This window comes from Megascapheus bottae, chromosome X (genome assembly GCF_031878675.1).
Source record: "Megascapheus bottae isolate mThoBot1 chromosome X, mThoBot2.hap1, whole genome shotgun sequence".
NCBI lineage: Eukaryota > Metazoa > Chordata > Mammalia > Rodentia > Geomyidae > Megascapheus > Megascapheus bottae.
The window spans coordinates 77,489,835-77,505,894 of NC_143547.1; the positions used below are offsets into that span (position 1 = coordinate 77,489,835).

General features: G+C 40.2%; 1 protein-coding gene across 8 annotated transcripts in view; it reads left to right on the forward strand.

Annotated features, from left to right (window-relative positions):
* Positions 1-16,060, forward strand: part of Pls3 (plastin 3) — an 85,952-nt gene that overhangs the window by 18,621 nt on the left and 51,271 nt on the right. For 2 of the 8 annotated variants that reach the window (XM_090326936.1, XM_090326939.1), the window contains exon 1: positions 9,378-9,472. The exons of 3 other annotated variants lie outside the window; for them this stretch is intronic. The gene's annotated coding sequence lies outside the window, so the exon portion shown is untranslated. Of the gene's footprint in view, positions 1-7,292; positions 7,375-9,377; positions 9,473-10,042; positions 10,274-16,060 lie in introns of those variants that run through there. 3 more of the 8 variants (XM_090326935.1, XM_090326941.1, XM_090326937.1) reach the window with 3 other exon arrangements.

A 16,060-nucleotide genomic window follows, 5' to 3' on the forward strand; every position in this document is an offset into this window, starting at 1 on the left:
TTTGGCAATTCTAATGACTAAACTCAGCACCTTGCACTTACTGGCTAGACAGGTGTCTTACCATTTGAGCCATGCCCCACAGTTCTTTCTTTTGCCAGTCCTGAGCTTGAACTTCTGGGCCTAGGTGCTCCTTGAGTTTCTCATGTTCAAAGCAGACGCTCTACCACTTGAGGCACAGCACCACTTCCAGCTGTTTTGAGTTGTTTGTTAGAGGTAATAGTCCCGCTCAGACAACAATGTTCATTGCAGCACTATTCACCATAGCAAAGATATGGAACCAACCTAGATGTCCCTCAGTTGATGAGTGGATCAACAAGTTGTGGTATTTGTACACAATGGAATTCTATGCTGCTGTCAGAAAGAATGACATCGCCCCATTTGTTAGGAAATGGAAAGACTTAGAAAAAATCATATTAAGTGAAGTAAGCCAGACTCAAAGGAACTTAGGCTCAATGGTTTCCCTCATTCGTCATAATCAGTAGAAACCTTGGGCTCTACTAGCAGAGATTTGCAATAGAGCAAAATCTTGATACATAAGGACATATAATGTGAAGCTAATTAAAAGGACCTCCAGGATAGTGAAACAAAAGCCATATAATGAATGATTGTTGTCCTTAATGTACTATGTTGTCTCTCATCTCCTTTGCTGTCCCTTGTTATCTCATATTGGTATAGTATCTCACTTTGTTATCTAATATATTGAATTTATTTGTATTTGGATATTTGAAATATGATAGGGAAGGGGGGAAAACCAAGACGGGTGGGGGGTGTGGGGGGGGGAGGGAAACGGGTACCAAGACATGTGAAAGGGTATCAATGTATGTGAATTAACGCACCTTCTATCTGGCAAATATCATGTAACCCTTTTACTAATTACAATAAAAAAGAAAAAATAAAAAAAATAAAAAAAAATAGTCCCGCTCGGGCTGGCTTCTAATCCCAGTCCTCACATCTTGGCCTCCTAAATAGCTAAGATTACAGGTGTAAGCCACCTGCACCTGGCAACAATCCATTTTTTTGAGACAGCCTCTCTCTGTGCAGCTCAGACTTACCTTGCACTTGGAATATTCCTATTTTAGCCTCCTGAGTGCTAGAATTATAGGTGTGCAAAATGGTACCTGGGTAATTCTTTGCACTTTGATGGCTCATTCACTAATGGCTCACTCTCGTGGGTGTTAATTTGTTTAAACTAAATCACGAAGTTGGGTAAGATCCTATTTGAGAAAAAGGAAAATAGAATGTTATCAAGGTGTCAGGCATGTTGAGAGACGCTTCCAATATACCTGTCACATGGAATTAGTATATCTGCAGTAAAAGTCAGAAGAGCCCTAAAATATGGGAAGTCTAGACCTCGCATTGCATTTTTTACTGCTCCACAGGTAAAACTCTCATATGACTACTTTGGGTGTGTGTGTCTTTCTCTTCTACCCTAAGGGGAGTGTACATCCACAGGTAGAGGTGTGTGTGTGTGTGTGTGTGTGTGTGTGTTTGTGTTTGTGTTTGTTTGTGTGTTTGTGAGAACTTTCTGGTTTTGTTTGTAATAAGAGAGAGAGAGAGAGAGAGAGACAGAGACAGCGACAGAGACAGAGGGAGCACACTTGGTTTCCATTGGCTTCCCTTTGCAGTCATCATGCTGAATTTCTAAAGCAGTTCAGAAGCTGTCTCCATTCCGTGGCCTGCTTGTAAAACATAAGCCTCATTTCACAACTGTTGTCACCATCTTCTATTCCCAAGCCACTTTTCATTAAATATAATAAAAACAGATTCTGTTCTCACATGGACTCACACCCACAAGCGTCCACACATATACAAGTGCAGGACATACTTCTCCTTGTACCCACACATTAAAAAAGAGGATTTTGGGGGTCAGTCATGGGGCCAACCCTATTGAACTTTGAACCACAGCACCGCTTCCAGTTGTTAAGTGTTTAATTGCAGATAAGGGTCTCACGGGGACTTTTCTGCCCAGGTTGGCTTCACACTGAAATCCTCAGATCTCAGTCTCCTGTCTCCTGAGAAGCTACCATTACAGGTGAGAGCTACTGGCACCAGGCTAGAAACAGCTTTATTTTTTTAATTGTAATTTTATTTTTTATTATCGGGGTAATGTATAGAGGGATTTCAGTTACATTCACTAGGTAGTAGGTGTATTACTTGTCACACAATGATACCCTTCTCATGTTTTCGTTCCCATTTCCCCCACACACTGCCTCACAATTATTTTGTTTTCCCTCCATCCCTTTCCTATTTCAAATAAACAAATAAACCTATATACAATATACCAGGTAACAAAATCAGATAGCATAACAATATGATATTGACCAAAAGGCAACAAAAGAGAAGAGAAATAACATAGTACAAGATAAAGCTCCTGTTTCCATATCCTAGAGATCCTTTCATTTAGTCTCATCCTATCTGACCTTATGTACCTAAGTTTTGAGCTATTATAATCCTCTGCTAGGAGAGTCCTACATGTGTACTAATTACAAATGAGGGAAACCGTTGAGCCTGTGTTCCTTTGGGTCTGGCTTACTTCAGTTAATATGTTTTTTTCCCCAACTCTTTTCATTTCCTTACAAATGGAGCGATGTCATTCTTTCTGATGGCTGCATAGAATTCCATTGCATATAAGTACCACATCTTCTTGATTTAATCATCTACTGAGGGGTATCTGGGTTGGTTCCATATCTTAGCTGTGGTAAATAATGCTGCAGTGAACATCATTTGCTACTAGCTTTAGTATGTCCTTGTTTCTGGACGTTTGGGTAAATGCCAAGGAATGGAATTGCTGGGTCATAAGGGAACTCTATGTTTAGTCTTTTGAAGTATCACCATACTGCTTTCCAGAGTGGTTGAAGGAGTTTGTACTCTCACCAACAGTGTAGTAGTGATCCCTCCTGGCCATATCCCCACCAGCATCGGTTGTTATTAGATTTCTTGATTATGGCCATTCTAACTGGAGTGAGGTGGAATCTCAAAGTTGTTTTGATTTGCATTTCTTTTATGGACAGAGATGTGTTGAGCATTTCTTCATGTGTCCATAGGCCATTCTTATTTCCTCTTCAGATAAGTCTCTAAGTCTTTAGCCCATGTTTTAATGGAATGCTTTATTTGAAGATTTGTTTTGGAGAGATTCAATTTTTTAGCTGTAGATATATTTTAGATATGAAGCCTTTGTCTGTAGTATGGCTAGTGAAGATCTTCTCCCACTCTGTGGGCTTAGAAAAAACTTTATTTTAGGAAATATCCTACCCAGCATTTAAAGTAAAAGGTATACAATTTGCTTTCCTTTTTTAAAGTAATTTTTCTTTACTTTTGTAATGCTCAGGATAGAATCCAGGACATCTTGCATGTCAAATGTGTATATGGATGTACACAACCCCTTAGATTAGAAAGGAAAGACATACTCCCCCAAAACAATCCTGTGAAAGTTTTAAATGTGGACCACTTAGTATGTAGTTAGAACACAAGATCTAGGCTTAGTAATTTTTTTTCCAGTCCTGGAGCTTGAATTCAGGGCCTGGGCACTGTCCTTGGGCTTTCTTAAGGCTAGTGCTCTTCCACTTGAGACACAGCGCCATTTCTGGCTTTTTCTGTGTATGTGGTACCAGGGCTTCATGCATGCTAGGCAAGCACTCTACCACTAGGCCACACATCCAGCCCTACACTTAGTATCTTTTAGGGTTAATCCACCTTTTAATGCTAGATATATTCTTTCCATATGAGCTATATCCTCAGCCTCAAAATCCATTTTTAGACCTTTGGCTACAATTTGTTCCAGTAGAAAAAATATTCATTGAAATCCAATGAAGAAACTTTAAAAATCTACAACTCCAGGTATACAGATTTTCCTCTGATCAAAGATCTGTCTTTAGCCAAGGGCCAGTGGCTCACTCCTTGTAATAGTAGCTACTTATGAAGTTGAGATCTGAGGATTGTGATTCCAAGCCAGCCTGGGCAGGAGACTCCATAGGAAACATCTCCATCAAAAAGCTGAAGGTGAAGCTGTGGATCAAGTGGTAAGGAACTAGCCTTGAGTAATAAAGCTCACTAAGAGTGCCCAGGCCCTGAGTGCATGCACACGTGTACACACACACACACACACACACACACACACACACTATCCTAGCCTTTGAGGCCAGACTTTGGTGGTTCATACCTGTAATCCTAGCTACTCAGGAGGCTGATACATGAAGATCACATTTTGAAGATAGCCAAAGCAGGCAAGAGAGACTTTTACCTTCAATTCACCAACCAACAACAACAACAAAACATGGCATGGCATGTTTTGGCATATGATCAGAACCTTGTCTGTTAAGATAAAAGTCAAATGAGAGGCAGAAGCCCTGAGTTCAAGTCCTGGTACTGGTGCGCGCGCGAACACACACACATACACACACACCACCACCACCACCACCACCCTCCCTGTAAGTTTGGAAAGCTTTGTCTTCAGAAAGGCTGCAGACAGACAGTGGTTGGGTTGTTTTTAAAATGGAGAAATTGAGAACATCAAAGAGTCTCCATTGGCATAGTGAGTCAGAAGCAAAGACAGATGGAAAAATGTGTCCTTTGACTTCTGCTGCTTCTGCTGCTTCTGCTGCTGTGTTCTTTTTGTTCTGCATCATAGAGCTTTGTGATATCTCATGCAGATATTGAGATGAATGTGATAAATGAAAATCGCTGGATGTGGTCAGTGATGAACATAAAAGAACATGGTCTGCTTCTTAATGAGAACTGTTCAGTTTGATCCTCTTTATGACTGACTGCGCTGTTACCTCCTTATTCTGGAAGCCAGTGATCATAAGATCACCTGTTTTTATGATCACCTGATATTGTGTTATTTAAAGTTCTGGAGTTTACTGATTATCTCACTTTCTTTCATTCTCCTGAGGTAAGTAGATCAGGCTATAGTATGCATGCATCCGTGTTTGTTTCTGTGCTTTATTTGGGGCTTCACGGTTTCCATGTTTTTTTTTTCTGCTCAATGCTGCTGCTCTATCACTTGAACAATACCTCCACTTCTGGCTTTTTCTCTGGTTAATTGGAGATGACTGTGTCACAATCTTTTCTGCTCAGGTTGTTTCTAAACCACAGCCCTCAGATCTCACCTCCTGAGTACCTGGGATTACAGACATGCGCCACAGCTTCCTAGTGTTTTTTTTGTTGTTGTTTATGACAGTACTGAAATCAGGATCTCACACTCTTTTGTACCTTGTTTGCTCTTTTCACTCAAGGTTGGCATCCTGCCACTTGATCCACAGCTCCATTTCTGGCTTTTTGTTGGTTAATTGGAGTCTCAAGGCCTTTACTGCCTGGATCAGCTTCAAATCTCGATCCTCTGATGTCAGTTTCCTGCATAGCTAATATTACAGGTGTAAGCTACCAGTACCTGGCCCAGTTATTAATTTGCTCAGGATTAGTATAGAAATGGAATTCTGAATCTAGTCCAGTACTATTGATTTTTTTTCTGTTCTTTCCCATAAATGATACTCATAATGAACCAATTGTTTTAATTTAGCAGTTCACTGACTAGATTGCCAGAGCACTTGAAAAGTAAATTTTAATAATGAGAGCAGTTACAGCTGGTGCTAGTGGCTCACACCTGTAATCCAGCTACCTAAGATGATCAGGGTTCAAAGCCAGCCCAGGCAGGAAAACTCATGAGACTCTTATCTCTAACCACCAGAAAACTTGAAGTGCAGCTCAAAGTAGAGCACTACCCTTGAGCACAAAAGCTCAGATATAGCTCAGGCCCTGAGTTCAATCTCCAAGACTGACAAAAAAAATGAAAAGCAGTTATCGCATCTAGTGCTTACCATATACAGGTTCTAATGTAAATTTATGGTATATAGTAGATTGTTGCAGCTTTCTAATAATGTATAAAATAATTATTGTAATATGGATTATAGTTATCATCATTATTACTATTATTTGCAGTGTCCTGGATAGAATCCAGGGTCCCATGGATGGTAAAGTAAGCATTGTTCTTTGGCACACACTGGATAAGAAAAAAATGCAGTACAGTTGAAGCAACTTGCCCAAAGATGATCGATCGATCCATCGATCTATCTATCTATCTATCTATCTATCTATCTATCTACCTATCTACCTATCTACCGAGAGAGATGTGTGTGTGTGTGTGTGTGTGTGTGTGTGTGTGTGTGTGTGTGTGTGTGTGAGAGAGAGAGAGAGAGAGAGAGAGAGAGAGAGAGAGAGAGAGAGAGTGTGTATGTGTGAGAGACAGAGAATGTGTGTGTGTGTGCGTGAGTGTGTGTGTGGGAGAGAGAGGGGGGAGAGAGAGAGGGGAGAGAGAGACGGGGGGAGGGAGGGAGAGAGAAGGGGGGAGGGAGGGAGAAAGACACTGGTAAATCATGAAGCCAGGTTGGGAACCCAGTTTGTGTCCCTAGATTATGTACTTCAAATAGAAGATACTGCTTTCCTAGAAAATGACTCCGTTTACTATGCTGGTACAAGTGTACTTCTTTTGTATGTGGGTGGGGTTTATTATTTTATTATTATAAATGTGATACACAAAGGAGTTGCAATTATATAAGGCAGGTAAAGATTACATTTCTTAGTCTGTGAGACTCTTATCTCCAATTAACGCCCCCACACATACCAGAAAACCTAAAGTGGCGCTGTGGCTCAAGTGGTAGAGCACTTAGCTGAATACCCAGACCCAGAGTTCAAGCCCCATGACCAACTTAAAAAAAATTATATCTTTTGAACGTCACCCCTTCTTTTCCTCTCCAGTTTTTCCCTTGAAGTGTGCTTCTTAAAGGTGAGAGCTCACATATCAACAGAAAGCAAAACAATTATATAAAGTAAATAAACATTTCCTCAGCTAGACTTTGGACTTCAAATATTGTGGGGGTCAAAATGAATTACAGAGAACACAGCGATCTGAGGCAGATAATATGTCTTTCTGAATAATGTGCTTGAGCATGGATGGGTGACTTCGACACTGGGGAGAAGCTGTTCCATGCAGGTTGCTTGGCTACTGTTCAAACTCTAACTAGGCATATAGGTTGTAGCTAGTTGACCTGAAACAACTTTTAAATTCCTTTGAGTCCTTCTGGGATATGGAAAATGGAGCTGAAATGTAAAAAAAAAAGTTTTCTCAATGTTGTGTATAATTTAAAATGTATTATATCCCTAGCAAAGGAGTGCAAGACCGACAGGAAGAAGATTCGTAAGTATTGTATCATTCTTTTGTCAGGGTGTTCTGTTTTACTAGCAGGAAGTGTTGTGACTTGTTCTCTAAAGATGCAATTGTAAAAAGAATGTTGGGTTTCCAGATTTCAAGTTCTGGGCGTGGAGAAGGTTCTATTAGTCCAACGAGAGAGGAAACAGGTTTGCTCCTGTCGCAGAAGGGTAACTATTTTAATATTATTTTGTTAGGCTCTTACTTTTATATTGCTAAGTATTTATAGCCGAATTCTACTTTAACAAACTTAATTTCTATTATTTGGGTACACATATGGAGACACCCTATAAATGTTATTCATCCAAGTAGAATCAAATTTGTTTTAAGAGAAAATGTTTGAAGTTTTGAATTAACCTGTTTAGTGTATGTTCTGAGTTTTTTTTCTACTTTATTTTGGCAATGCTGTTGGCACTTTGTTCTTTTTAAAAATTGATTTTGGTGTCCTAGTTACATATCCATACTTACCAAGGTTTAAGTGTTACAAATTATTAATGTTTAGAGAGGAGGAGAAAAGACAGGATTTCAGAATCTCTTGATATTTGTTGAATTTTTTTAAAAAATTGTGACAAAAATAGATTTGGCTGTCTTGCTGGAACACGTCATGATTATATTAGTTTTTCTGCTCTTAGGGTAACTTCTGTCAAACAGGTGTCCTGATGTTAATAATTTACAAAATACACGAAAGTCATTGGTGATGAAATTTAGGTGACAATCCTGTGACAAGGCTATGACAATAACTTCTACTGCCCGTTGATCCAGCATGGTTTTCTGTAATACAAAATAGAAAATTGGATGTTGTATTCTCCAGATTTTTGTCAGCACAAAGGAAGTATTGCTAGTTTATAGAATAAATCCTGAATTCTTAGTTAAGTGTTACCTCAGATTAGTTTTCTTCTCTTTTCTTATTTTTCTTTGAGTGCATGTGTGTATGTGTGTGTGTGTGTGCACGTGCACACACGCACCAGTATGCCAGTCCTGGGGCTTGAACTTAGGACCTGGGTACTGCCCCTGAGGTTTTTTATTGTTGTTTTTTTGGCTCAAGGCTAGTTCTCTACCACTTGAGCCACAGATCCACTTCTGCTCTTTTTTTTTCCTGGTAGTTAATTGGACATAGGAGTCTCACAAACTTTCCTGCCCAAGCTGGCTTTGAACTGCTATGCTAGTCTCAAATCTTAGTTTCTTGAGTAGGTAGAATTACAGGCATGAGCCACAAGTGCACCGCCTTAGATTAGTTTTCTAACACCAACATGAATGAGCAAAATATAAAATGCAAGAATCTGGTGCTTTCAATACACAAGTACAGTATCTGAGAGTATATTCAGTGAGAAATCTTTCTACTTAGGCTCAAATTGGTAGCTGTATCCTTATTACATCTTTGTTTCCCAAGTTATAGGTCATAATATGCTATAGTGTTTTTCTGTTAAGTTGCAGTATACTGAATAGTCTGAATTGGGAGCATGTGTGGATGAGTGAGTGTGTGTGTGTGTGCGCGTGTGTACACATGCGCACACACACACACACACACACATCCTATACCAAAATATTGCTTTGGATCCACTCAAACACATGCGTTAATTTTTATAAGAAAGTACACTGGAAATACCCCTTAGGTATTAGGGTTAATTTATTTCATTAGCAGCAGCTTTGTTTTTCCATAATTTATTCAGATTTATTTTGTACAGTATAGGAATTTGCTTGGGAAATACAGGAGGCATTATAGCTTTTAAAAAGAAGTATGTCCTAGGAGAAGAAGGGATCAGATTTGCTTGTGCCTTTCAGTTTTACATATTTACTTCATTATTAAGACATTAAACATCTCCAAAATTTAGTATGATAAACATTTAAAGAATTTCTCCAATATAAGTTAAATTGAGTATTTCTATTATTGGATTCTATTATTAGGTTTATTTTAAGTAACTATTACTTTTAGATATTATCTTTATGAAATACAAAAAGAGGAAAGCAAACTTTTACTTAAAATGGAAGTATGGGATACTATTCCAGGAAGTGACACAGGATTCAGCACCCTCCTGTTTGAGTGACTCATAAGTATTGGTACTGGGAGAAAAAAATCAATTAGAATCTAGCCAGTACTATTCTGGCATGGAATAGAAGTATTTCCAAAAAAGGAATTCATTTCTTAATAGCTCTGAAGGTGAAAAGTCATGAAGTATCTGCAGTGTACCTTGAAATATTCTGACTAGAGACATAGGGAAGATGGGAGAGGAGAGGAGAGAAGAGGGAACCAGCAGATTGAAAAATCGGGTAAATTCTGCTAATTGTAGAATCAGAAATGGGTTCCTTTGGGTTGGTTGTACTATTTTTTCTTATGTTGAAAGGGCTCATAATGTTCTACTGAACTTTAGCTTGAACCAGTTCACGTTTATTTCTAAGTGTTAACTGTTATCTACAATTTGCAGATCTGTTTCAGCCTGATCCATGCTTAGTGTGGATTACTGTAAATGTGAAATGAAATGTGCTGCTTGTATGCCAGAATTATTGCCAGTAAGAATTGCTTCTGAACAAACCTTTCTGTTTGACTTTCAGCTACATTCAAACAACAGGTTGCAAAAATCTTAAAGAGTTTTGTAACATCTTGAAGTATTGAGAGTAGTTAGGTAAAGCATGATAACAGGTCAATTGCATGAGAAGAATGTAGGAAAGTTACTCAGATTGGCTCAAAGCTTAAACAATGCAGATGGGTCACTGGTTTATATATGTTCATTATTTATCTCTTCTAGGATTGGGAATTTAAGGCCCTGTGCATGCTAAGCAAGCATAAACTACACCTCTAGCCTAATATATATTTATTTCAGACAGAAGTGTGTCATGTTGCCTAGGCTGAACTGGAGCATTTGATCCTCCTGCCCTAGCTTCCTGTGTGCAGGAGGGTTGTGGAGGTCTGTTTCACCACACCTGGCTCAAGCATTTGTATCTCTTCTATCCACCGGAGCTACCTAGATAGCCTGCCTAATGAGTAGGCCTGCTCACTACCCTATTCATCCTCATCAGGATTTATTTTTCTGACAGTACTGGGGATTAAACTCAGAGCCTCCTACTTGCTAGGTAAGTGCTGTACATTTGAGACATATCCCCAATTTCTTCTCTCTGTTTTTACACTGATTCTTCTCTCTCCCCTCCCTCTCTCCCTCCCCCTCCCTCTCTTTCTGTACTCATTTCCTCTCCTCTCTCTCCCTCCTCCCCCTCCCTTTCTCTCCCTTTACCAACTCTTCCCCTTTCCTCTTTCCCCCTCCCTCTCTTCCCACATCTGCCTCTCTCTCCCTCCCTCCTTCTCTCTCCCTCTCTCTCCCTGTCTCTCTCCCTCTTTCTCCCTCTCTCCTCCTCTCTCCCCCTTTCTCCCTTTGAACTCAAGACCTGGGAGTTGTCGCTGAGATTCATTTACTCAAGACCAACATTCTACCACTTGAACCACAGTGCCACTTTTGGCTTCCTAGGCTGGCTTTGAACCATAATCCTCAGATCTTAGTCTCCTGAGTAGCTAGGATTACAAGCATGTGAGCCACAAGTGCCTGGGTTGAATAGTCCCCTTTTTGTTCCATTCCCCCCCCCCCCCTGCAATAAAAGCACAGGGACAAAATCCAGGCCCTGAGAGTCCAGACAAAAATAAATAAATTAAGTAATCATAAAACAAAGGGAAAACTGATTGTATCAGAGAAGTACAAAATGGCTAAGACAGCTCGCTTAGAAGGTTAGGGTTTTTAGTTTACCTTACAAACCCTAAGTTCTTGAAAACCTTACACAATCTTATCTAACATATATTTTTATATTTAGTCAAAATTTATTGTAGAAGTACAATATCAGTGCTGAAATTATTTTATTTTATTTTTTTGCCATTCCTGGGCTTGAGCTCAGGGCCTGAGCACTGTCCTTGGACTTTCTCAAGGCTAGAGCTCTACCACTTGAGCCTCAGTACCACTTCTGGCTTTTTTCTATGTATGTGGTACCGAGGAATCAAACCTGGGTTTTCGTGCATGCTAGGCAAGCACTCTACCACTAGGCCAAACTCTCGGCCCCTTGTTCAGTTTTCTTTAATGTGGTTAAATATGTCTTCTCCGTAGTTTTTACAATTTATGGCCAAAATATCATGAAAATTTCCCAAATCTATGCCCCCAAAATACCTTAGTAATAAGCAAAGTCTGCTGTATATGGTAAATACTGTACTCCTAGAAGTTTCTTCCCTGCATTCACTCCAATAAGCAACTTTACTGACACCTGAACTCAGGGGCTTGCACTCTCTCTTACATTTTTTTTTTGCTAAAGGCTTACACTACCACTTGAGGTACAACTTCACCTAGGTTATGTTAAAAGCTAGTTAACTGGATTTGTTTTCTGGGCTGGCTTTGAACCACAAGCCTCAGAGCAGACTCTTGAGTAGCTACTATTGCAGGTATGAGCTACCAGCACCTGGCTCAACAGGCAATTTTTCATAATGCTTATATGCCACAATTAGTTAACAGTAAGTTGTTCCTTCTACTTTTACCTTTCTGAGACTTTCAGAACTAAGAACCTAGGATAGAGGGAAGGGCTTTGGGGGTTCTACTGCCTTGTTTTGAGTCACAAAGCATGAAATGACAGTGATACATACAACCTGTTAAGCTATGGCATTTATGCCTTTACCACAATTCGAAAAGGAGGCAAACAGAATTCTAAGCCATTTGGCCCTTCAGCAAAGTCCTGTAAAAGAAAGAGTCCTAAATGAAAAGGTAAATCCCATAGATACACGAATGTTTAAGTATACATTAGACTGAGACCAAGTTGTTAGCCTTGGAATAGTGGGCATGGCTGTTTGCAGTGCTTAGCACTCAAGAGGCTGAAATTAAGATGTGTGGAGTACAGGAATGACTTGCTGCAAGGAAAGCATTGGCATGCTTATTTCCTTTCTTGTGTTTCCTTTCTGATATGTGAAAGATCGAACCAAAGGCTTCTCTCTACAATTGAATTAAACCCTTAGCCTCCACATGCTTATTTTCAAGGCGTATGACTGTTTTACCTTCATACCATATTTTACACTAGTATCTAAAGAAAGGCTTACAACTCTGTGTAGACCCTGTTGTCCACATTCTATAGGTTTCAGGTTTTATTATTTCAGCTAAGTTCTAAGTCAATGTTTTGTACTTTATCCTTTAAATAATGGAATATTACTTCAAATAATATTAGCTAGTATTAGGAGTATGGCTTAGTGGTAGAATGCTTGCCTTGTATGCATGAAGCCCTGGGTTCGATTTCTCAGTATCACAGAAACAGAAAAAGCTGAATGTGGCCCTGTGGCTCAAGTAGTAGAGCACTCGCCTTGAGCAAAAGAAGCTCAGGGACAGTGCCCATGTTCTGAGTTCAATCCCCAGGATTGGCAAAAAATAATAGCTAGAGTGGTCCCTGTCTATATTTTTCTGGCAGCTGTTTTATTTTTTATAATTACATATTTATATGTATATATAATATATATGGCACGAAAGTCTGTGAGAGATTTAAGACCTACTTTTTTCCCCTCACCTTCCTATGTCTCCTCCTCCTACCTTACCTCTCTCCCTACTTTTCACTCTTTTCCTAGTCCCCCTTGCCTCCTCTCTCTCTCTCTCTCTCTCTCTCTCTCTCTCTCTCTCTCTCTCTCTCTCTCTCTCTCTCTCATTTGTTGTTGGGTGGAATTTGGGGACTGGGTCCTAACCCAAGCCCCTTTGCTCAAGGTTAGTTTTCTACCACTGACCTACAGCCCCAGTTTTTATGGTTAATTGGAGACAAGAATCTCACATACTTGGTTGCCTCATCTGGCTTTGAACCATGATCCTGAGATCTCAGCTTCCTGAGTAGATAGAATTGCAGCCAGGTGTGAGCCACCATCACCCAGCTAGAATAGGGATTTCTAGACTGTACGATTCAGAGTTGCAATCCAACTAATAGGAAGTGACATTGGAAATCAAGCAGCTATGAACTGAATAATTAGGACCTCAAAAATTGTGCTGAAAGGTTGAATTTTCCTTTTATACGGAAGGATCATAATATTTCTTTGGAAATGGGAATGTGAAGGGTACATAGGAGAATGACAAGAAAGATCAGCTATAAGGCTTCTAGAATAGACCAGATTGCAAGCATGAATGGGGTATGGAATGCTGGGTGCTGGTGGTTCATGCCTGTAATCCTAGCTACTCGGCAGTATGAGATCTGAAGATTTCAATTTGAAGTCAGCCTGGGCAGGAATTCCTGGGACTTTTCAATTAACCACCACCAACATGGTCAGGATTTATGGCTCAAATGAAAGTACTAGCATCAAGCACAAAAGGTTAGACAAAGCATCCAGGCCCTGAATTCAAGCCCATTGCTGGCTCCAAAAAAAAGGGAGAGGGAGAGAGAGAGGAATGGAATATGATAGAAGAATGTTGAAGCTTGGAAATGAAAAATCTAAAAAGCTTGGGGATTGACTTATCTTTCTTTTCTTTGTGATGGCCAAACTACAGTTTCCAAATTCCACACCTGGAGAATGAGAAGAAAGTAATTGCAAATGAGGCTTGGTTTCGCAAATGGAAGAGTTAGGGGGAAAGAGGCAAAATGATGAGGCCAAGTGTGGGAGGCCCTGAATTTGAGATTCAGCTCCACAAAAATGAAAAGAAAAAAAAATGGCCTAAATTCAACTTAATCCTTGCTGACTTTTCTTCTGCCTTGGCCACTTCTGAATTGCTCTCTGCCCTTCTCTAACTGTGTTTGTCACTAACCTTAGGTCCAAAGCCCCAGCCACCCTGTCTTTATGCCTCTCGGATACCATCTTTTTGAACACTATTGCCAGTGATAACTGAGAAATTCCTCTCTGAGCTCTAAGACAAAGTTCATCTTAGAAAATGTTTCTTTATAGAGATTCCTTTCTTGAATACTTGTTTGTTAAACATAGCATTTGAAATGTGATGTAAAAAACCTGCCCCTCACTGTGTGTGACTGTGGTAACTCAGTATTTGCCTCTGGTTTCCCATTTATTCTTTCCAGAGGACAGTACGCTCTCCTGGGGAAATGGAGACTTGCATATCCTAATTGTGCATATTTGGGGCACTGAACCCATACCTAGGATGTACTGAGACTTCAGTGACATCTTGATGAATGAATATAGATGCAGAAGTGGGCAGAGGTGAGGGACATTAAAGTTGAAATTTTCTAAGGGCATTGGAAAGCAGTGTGCTGGAGTGTTCACAGTGAGAGTAGATGAGCTGGAGTCCAGGGACAGTCACCTCCTATCAGGCCTAGAGACTGCTGACTTGCCTAACTAGGGAGGAGGCAGGGTGGTAGTTTCTGTTGGTACAGGGAGGTATGTAAAGTAGGTTTTCCAAGACACTGCCTGTTGTAGATGAAGGCAGGTGACAAATACCCTTTAGGTTACTGGTTATGGAATTGTTCACACGCAATGGTGGTTGCATTGTTGGGTTCCCCTCCCATTTTCATCCTTTGTTGCCTTCTTTCTCATGCATATATTTTCTCCTTCTTTCTCCTTCTCTTTCTCCTTCTTCTTTCTTCTTACCCCCTTTATTTGTCAATCCTGGGCTTGAGCGCAGGGCCTGAGTACTGTCCTTACTGTCCTTGGACTATTTCAAGGATAGAGTTCTACCACTTGAGCCTCAGCACCACTTCTGGCTTTTTTCTCTGTATGTGGTACTGAGGAATTGAACCCTGGTCTTCATGAATGCTAGGCAAGCACTCTACCACTAGGCCAAACTCCCAGCCCATATTTTCTTGTAAGGATATATTTCCCACTCTCTGTGTGATCAGGCTTTCTTTCCCTAGCATACTACTTACTGGCTAGGATTAATTAAGTCTAGTCAATAAGTTTTTGCTTGCTGGTCCTGGGGCTTACACTGTTCCTAACCTTTTTGTGCTCAACACTAGAGCTTTCACTTGGGCCACAGCTCCCCTTTTGGCTTTTTGGTGGTTGGTGGAAGATAAGCGTCTCATGGACTTTCCTGCCTGTCTGACTTGGAACCATGCACGATTCTCAGATCACAGCCTCCTGAGTAGCTAAAATGACAGGCATGAACCAGAAGTGCCTGGATGCTCTGCTGCTTCTTCCCCCTTCTCCCTCGTCCCCCTCCACGTTCTCCTTTTCCTCCCCATCCCTCTCTTCCTCACTCCCTTCCTTCTTTCCTTCCTTCCTTTTTCATATTGAAGATGGACCCTATGGTACAAGTGTTGTACCGCTGAGCTTCCATTCCCAGCCATATCCCTCTTTTAATCCTTTAAGGGTCATTCCATTCAAAAAAACATTTTCATAAACAAAGTGGATTCTCCAGTCAGGAGATTCTCATTATGCACAGGCACCCTTCCTGTGCACCCTGCCTAGGACTGACTAACACACTAGTAAGTAGATATGTTGAGTGAACTGCATTACTAAGCTTGAATACCTTAGGAAAGGAAAACAGATACCCCTTCCTTTTCTCTCTCAAATATGTTTCAGAATTTGAGTAATAGTTTCAGGTTGTTGTAGGTAGATGGTTCTCCGTGGAAGATTTGTGTTCAGGGCTTATGTATCGTTAAATAAACCAGTGGCGTGGTTTCATAATTGCTGTATTGTTAGTCACACGCTGTAATTAGGGATGACTTCATAGGCATAAGATTCTTCTATGGGTGACGCCCTGAATTCGTACCCAGTTGTACACCATATCCTTTTATGAAAAGAAAACAAACAAACAAGGTTTTGTTTGCTTTTGTTTTATTCCCTTAGTTGAAGATTTCCGGAGTATTTTATGTTTAAAGGCAAGACAGTTTGCTTTCTTCTTTTCCCTGCTTTTTGGGAGCAGAGGCAGGCTAGAGTTAACAAGAAACAGAAATGGAGATCAAAGTGTTTTGCAGACAAGAGAACTC